Source organism: Lissotriton vulgaris, chromosome 3_2, assembly GCF_964263255.1.
Source record: "Lissotriton vulgaris chromosome 3_2, aLisVul1.2, whole genome shotgun sequence".
Lineage (NCBI taxonomy): Eukaryota > Metazoa > Chordata > Amphibia > Caudata > Salamandridae > Lissotriton > Lissotriton vulgaris.
In genome coordinates, this window is record NC_141690.1 from 187213924 (window position 1) to 187221228 (window position 7305).

Sequence of the window (7305 nt, forward strand, 5' to 3'; positions counted from 1 at the left end):
GTTTAGAGCAGCTCCCAGGTAAGTCCAATCAACCTTGTCAAAGGCCTTCTCGGCGTCCAAGGTGACTGCGATGGTCGGGGAGTCGGTCGAATTAGCCTTTTCTAATATGTGTACAAGAATGCGTGTGTTGTCGCTGGACAGTCTGTTTTTTAGGAAGCCTACCTGTGAAGGATGAATGAGTTTGGGCAGGAATTTCTGAATTCTTTTAGCAAGTATCATAGCGTAAATTTTACAATCGAAGTCAATTAGCGAGATTGGCCTGTAATTTTTCGGGACTGATGGGTCTTTACCCTCTTTGGGTATAAACACTATGATAGCCTCAGCTGGGGTGCCATTAACTTGACCACTACTAGTGAATTCCCCATATAGGTCCTGAAGGGGCCCAGACAGTATTGGGGAAAAGCTTTTATAAAACAAGGCACTAAACCCATCTGGCCCAGGGGGCTTTACCGGTTTTGAGAGTTTTAATTGCTGTTTCAATTTCCTGAGCGGAGATGGGAAGGTTACGTTCTGATTGGTTGTGTGCTGAGAGTGTGCAGGCATTTAAATACTCCTCTATTTTTGAACTTTCGGTTTCTCTGTTTTTACTATACAGGGTGTTGTAAAAATCCCTGAAGATGTCAGCAATTTTAGAGGGGTCAGAGTGGGACGACCCGGACTGATCCGTTAAGCTCTTAATTGCTGTTTGCTGTAGTTTAAATTTCAGCTCTATCACTAACAATTTCATTATATTCATATTTTTTGTTCATCATGTCATTCATAAAAAGGGGATCTCTGGAGAGAACATGGTCTTTTTTCTAGCGTTGATATTTCCTGCTCTAGACGTTGCAGGTTACTATTGGCATCTTTGTTCATGGCTGCACGTATTTTAATTATAACGCCCCTACTGGTACTCTTGAGGTCCTCCAACCTTGTAAGGCCGGAAGTTTTCCCCTTTTTATTCATTGTTAGATACTCTTGTTTAGCCGTCTCAATGGCCTGTCTGTGAACTTCTTTCTTTAATACCGCGTTATTGAGTCTCCATAAGTTTGTTTTCTTAACCTCATTCTGTAGTGCTGGGGACATTGTAATACATGAGTGGTCAGAGATTACTCTTGGTTCAATGGAAGTATCTTCGATGTCGGGAGAAGTGTGGCCGGAAGTAAAGATATAATCTATACGTTAGTAAGTATTGTGGGGGAGTGAAAAGAAAGTGTAGTCTCTACCTGTGGGGTTCTGCAATCTCCATGAGTCTATTAGATTGAAACGGGTGCAGAGGTTAACAAGGGCTTTGTGAGAGGCGTACGGTCGGTAGGGGTAATGAGAGTCCCTATCTAGCAGCGGGTCTAGGGGAAGATTAAAATCGACACCCAAGATATGTGTTGCGGTATCTGGTATCGTACCGATGTGGTCGAACAGCTCCTTCCAGAAATCGGGGTCATCTTTGTTAGGAGCATAGAGATTGAAAAAACTCTTTGTTGTCTTTCGAAAGTTTTAATGAAACCCATCTACCTTTAGCATCTGCAGTGCACTGTAATATATCAATGTTAGATTTTTTAGCAATTAGGGTCAGGACCCCATTTTTTTCCCCAGGGCCTCTGAGCCTATTGCCTCACTGTACGTTTTATTCTTCATTGAATTGAACTGTGACAAGTCAATTTTCGTTTCTTGGAGTAATATTATGTCACCCTTTTGTTTGTAAACATAGTCAAGAATTTTCCTCTTTTAAATAGGGTGATTGATGCCTTTGACGTTCAGCGAGACAATTTTAATAGTTTTGCTCTTGTGAGCCGTGGTGCTAGAGGTAGTTAGCATTGGCATAAAATTGTGTCATGCACAGAATAGATGACCATAATACTCAGGTCACTTGCGGTAGTGGGTAACCGGGCCAAGAGACTGGCAATTGTAGGGCAGAGAGTAGATCAATAACATGGTAGCAGCCTCTTGTGTTGAGGCACAAATACAAGGACACAATTTGGGATCTGACACTGGAGCACTGGAACACTAGAGCACTGGAACACTGAGTGCAGTTATACAAGACCAGATTCAATCTGATAAGCTAAAATGGAAATAAAAAAAGAAAGAAGCAAAATGACACAAACAGGGACCCTACCCCACCCCCCCACACCCCAAACCCTCCCCGCCCACCCCAGAAGTAATACAAAGACATGGAAACAGGGGAGAAAAAAGCAACAACAACTCCCCTCCCATGGAGCTAGTAGTTTCAATGTACGTAATTTCTACTAAATCTTGAAACTGCTAGCTTTAACAGATGGTTAAAGTACACATAGCAACAGATTTAAATGTTGAACCAGAGTCACTAAACAACAATCTAACATTACAACATGCCCCCATATGTTGCAACGTATTGTGGCGAACTGCAGCTAGAAGTGTGTAATCACTATGAATGATCCTAGATAAGGACCTGTTGCCTGCTACCTATAATCAGGTCTGACCATGTGGTAGCATCATGACTATAAGTGAAACATAGGAATCTTGGCTAGAGGTGACAAACAGCAGGAGGCTGCTACAAATGCATAGAAATATGATATAAAACGAAGCAATTAACAATGGATTGCCTATTGGCGAAAAAGAAAGCCTATCGGAAGGCCTGCTGGCAAACCTGTGGAAATAACAAAAACCTGGATGAGAACAGAAGGCTCATGTAGAGAACATCAAGTGGCCACACTGGGAGCACCTGATGCGGTAATATCCATTGATGGGGTATGTGGGCCATCGAGGAATCTCTTCAAATGCAATGGATCTGTGAAAATTTGCGGAACCCCTTGTATCAAGACTCTGAATCTCGCCGGACCCACAAAGCCACACTGGTAGTTTAGCTCGCGCAGTCTTGGCCTAAGAGCAAGGAAGCCTTTCCTGGTGTCAACCGTTTCCTTGCTATTGTCTTGGGAAATAAAGGTCTTGGTAGACTTCCATAGCATATGATTGTTCTTGCGCATGAAGGCCAAGATCTGCTCGACGTGCTGGTACCGAAGAGGCTTACATACAATGGGTCTAGGGCCCTTTTGGTTAGCCGTGATTCGTGCTGGAACCCTGTGAGCCCGGTCAAACTCGAGAGGGGTGCTGAAAGATAGGTTAGTGGCTTGGGCAAACCAGGACTCCAAAAAAGAGACACAGGATCCCGCGGTGTCCTCAAATCCCTCTGGAATACCAAGATGCGCAGGTTCCCCCTGCGGTTTCTGTCTTCCAAATCAGATAGTCGTCGTGTTAGGTAGTCCGTGGTGGTTGATAGGTTCTGTAGAGACTTGCATATTTTTGTTTCCGTGTCTTCCAGTCGACTGATTCTGTGTTCCGTCTCAGAGAGCCTGGCGTTTGTGTCTCTGATATCCTGTCTTACAGCGAATATTTCTTCTTTGGTAGATTTTGCCAAATCGTGGACTTCTGCAAGCTTGAGCAAGAGTGTGTCCAGAGTCGCATTAATGTCGTGCTTCCCTTTGGTCGCCGAGTCCGGATTCGGAGGGTTAGCTTTGAGCCTCTTGAGATTTTTAGCTTCTTTCTCACCCATGTTGCAAGGATCAGGCAGCTTCTATGGGGTGTAGAACACAGATGGCAAGTTATGGCGCGGAGTTGTACCTACACCCACTGGTGATTGCAGCCAATTGCGTGCGAATACATCGTGGGCGTTGGGATCCTTAGGCCGTTGAGGTAGTTGTGCACCAGTAGAGAATCAGTGGCGGGCTTCGACGTCTCACTGTGGCAAAGATACTAGAAGTTGTCCCTAATGTCGGCCATCTTAGATCGTGTAGACTGAGACCCATAAGCCAATGAGGGAATAGTGTACCAGTAATACAACAATGACGGGCTTCGGTAACTCAATGGGGCAAATATATTAAGAATTGTCCATAATGTCGGCCATCCTAGGGTCAGGCAATGATATTGATGGCGATAGACCCTCTTACTCAGCAGCCATCTTAAGGTCAGGCAACATCAGATTGCTTCACAAAACATTAGGCAGGTTGAATCAAATGTACCAGAGTATCCTGTAGGTTAAGCGCTTTCCAAAGCAATGGTGCAGTGGTTCTGCTGTTAAAGACAAAGGCTGGCGCGCTGGGGTGAAAGACGTAGCTGCGTGGATGAAGAACAGCACATGAGGGTGCTGTGACAGTTTAGGAAGACACAGCCATTTTCAGCTCCACAGACACATACACATGTACATGCAGGCGCCCCAATCGGGATCTGGAAGTGTTAGACATTGATTGCTGCGGTGAACTGCTCTCTCTGGGCCATAGCTGGCACAACCATCGGGGAGAAGACGCACTTAAATGGGCATGCGTTATGATCTCAGGCAAATCTCTGCGAGGAGTCAGAGTTGGCCGCCATTTTGTGGTTAGCGCGCGTCATACTGGTTGAGAAGGAAGAAGGCCTCCAGGCGAAGTCTGCCGTGCTTCAAGTCCAGTTACTGCACACAAGTGTCAAATTTCATTGTGGGGTGAACGCCGCGTGAAAAGGTAAGCCTTGACTGCACTGGTGGACCGGCGGCCACACGGTTCGCACGGATTGAGGCTCCACTGCTGGGCACCACACGTGTCGTTCTGATCACTGCCCCATAAAGTCTTTTAGAAGCACGGAAAGGCGATTCTGCTATTATTCCCGAGTGCCTTGCATATTACGCTGCCTTTCCCTGCGAGGAGGCACTTCGCTGATCGCTGGGAGATGCTAAACACGAGGTTAAAACCAGCGCCATGGGAGGGTGCCAGTTTTAGATTGTTTCTTTTTTTTAAAACATGTTATTCAATTCCTCAGAAGTGTTTATCAACCATGTCGGCTATGCTTGTGTTTTGTGTTACGGCGTCAGTGCTATACTCTTATGTTTTTGCAAATTAACAGGCTTTAATTATATGATGAGTTAAAGGCAATAAATAAAAGGGGCGATTTACAATTTGGCGGAGTGGGTACTGTGTTGCAACACTGACGGAGTATCCTCTCTGCCACATTGAAGGTCCACCCTCCTTATTTACAGCCAGCCAGACCTTCATTATGTTGACAGCAGAGACTAGTCCGTCTCAGTCGCTGACATAAACCTCAGTCAAGTCAAGTTAAAATTTGTATAGCGCACTACTCACCCAGAGGGTCTCAAGGCGCTTGGGGGAGGGGGGGAACGTTATTTATCAAATATCCAAGTTTTGAGTTGTTTTCTGAAGGATAGGTGGTTCTGTGTAAGGCGGAGGTGGGTGGGGAGAGAATTCCACGTTTTGGCCGCTAAGTAGGAGAAAGATCTTCCTCCCATGGTGGATCTTTGGATGCGTGGAATCGCGGCGAGGGCTTGATTGGACGATCGTAGTTGGCGGGTGGGGGTGTAGAAGGTCAGGCGCGTGTTGAGGTATTTGGGTCCTACGTCGTAGAGGGCTCTGTGTGCGTGGGTGAGGAGACGGAACGTTATTCTCTTGTTGATGGGGAGCCAGTGGAGGTCTCTCAGGTGACCGGATATGTGGTTGTGGCGGGGTATGTCTAGGATGAGTCGGGCGGATGCGTTTTGAATGCGTTGAAGTTTTTTCTGTAATTTGGCTGTGGTTCCGGCGTAGAGGGTGTTTCCGTAGTCTAGTCGGCTTGTGACAAGTGCATGGGTGACCGTCTTTCTTGTTTCCGTAGGGATCCAGCGGAAGATCTTTTTGAGCATACGTAGGATATTAAAGCATGATGATGAGACGGCGTTGACTTGTCTGGTCATCGAGAGGGAGGAGTTTAGAATAAATCCTAGGTTGCGAGCATGGTCCGTTGGTTTGGGTGCGGTGCCCAGGGCCGGTGGCCACCATGAGTCGTCCCAGGAAGAGGGGGATGATCCTAGGATGAGGACTTCCGTCTTGTCTGAATTTAGTTTTAAACGGCTGTTCTTCATCCACTCGGCTACGTCTTTCATCCCTTTGTGTAGGTTGATTTTGGCGGTCTTTGGGTCTTTGGTGAGGGAGAGGATCAGCTGTGTGTCATCAGCGTAGGAGATGATGTTGAGGTTGTTTTGGCGTGCGATGGCTGCGAGGGGGCTCATGTAGACGTTGAAGAGGGTGGGGCTGAGCGAGGATCCTTGAGGTACGCCGCAGATGACTTCAGTGGCCTCTGATCTAAAGGGGGGGAGACGGACTCTCTGGGTTCTTCCGGTGAGGAACGAGATGATCCAGTCCAATGCTTTTCCTTGTATTCCGACGTTGCTAAGGCGTTTTATGAAGGTGCTGTGACAGACCGTGTCGAACGCTGCGGAGAGGTCCAGTAGGATGAGGGCAACTGTTTTTTCGTTATCAAGAAGTGTTCGAATGTCGTCTGTGGCTGCGATTAGGGCGGTTTCGGTGCTGTGTTTGGCTCGAAAGCCGGACTGTGATGGGTCAAGGGAGCCATTGGACTCGAGGAAGGCGGCGAGCTGATTGTTGACGGTCTTCTCTATTACCTTGACAGGGAAAGGGAGGAGCAAGATGGGGCGATAATTCTTAAATTCAGTCGGGTCTGCTGTGGGTTTCTTCAGTAGAGCACTGAGTTCTGCATGTTTCCAGCTTTCTGGGAAGATGGCTGTGTTGAGGGAGCAGTTGATGATATCCCGGAGATGGGGTGCGATGGTGGAGTCGGCTTTGTTGAAGATGTGGTGAGGGCATGGGTCGGTTGGTGATCCGGAGTGAATGGAGTTCATCAAGCGGATGGTGTCTTCGGTGCTGATTGGGTCCCAGGCGTCAAGGGTGGTGGTGGTGGGTTTCAGTTCGGTGGTGGTGAGGGGGGTGGACTGTTCGCCAAAGCTGTTATGTAAGTCAGCGATTTTGCTGTGGAAGAACGAGGCTAGAGAGTCGCAGAGGTCTTGAGAAGGGTGATGTCATTGGTGCCGGCGCTGGGGTTGGTAAACTCTTTGACGATGTTGAAGAGTTCCTTGCTGTTGTGGGCGTTGTTGTCGAGTCGATCCTTGAATGCTGATTTCTTGGTGGATCGGAATAGCTGATGGTGCTTACGGGTGGCGTTCTTGAAGGCGGTCATGTTGTTTGTGGTTGGGTTTTTTCGCCAGGCTTTCTCGAGGGTGCAGCAGGTCTTTTTGGATTTCTTAAGTTCGTCATTGAACCAGGGGGCTTTTTTTAAACCTGGCTTGTTGTGATTGTTTTTCAAGGGTGCTAATTCGTTAGCGCAATGTGTGATCTATTGTGTGAGGTTGATGGCTGCTTCATTTGGGTCCAGGGATTTGGCAGGAGGGTTTTGAAAAAGCGATGTGTTGAGCTGGTCGGTGGTAATTTTGTTCCAGTTTCTGCGGGGGATTTGTTGTGGTTGGTGGTGGGTCGTGGTCTTTCTGTAATTGAAGTGGACGCAGCAATGGTCCGTCCATTGGAGTTCTGTGGCGTG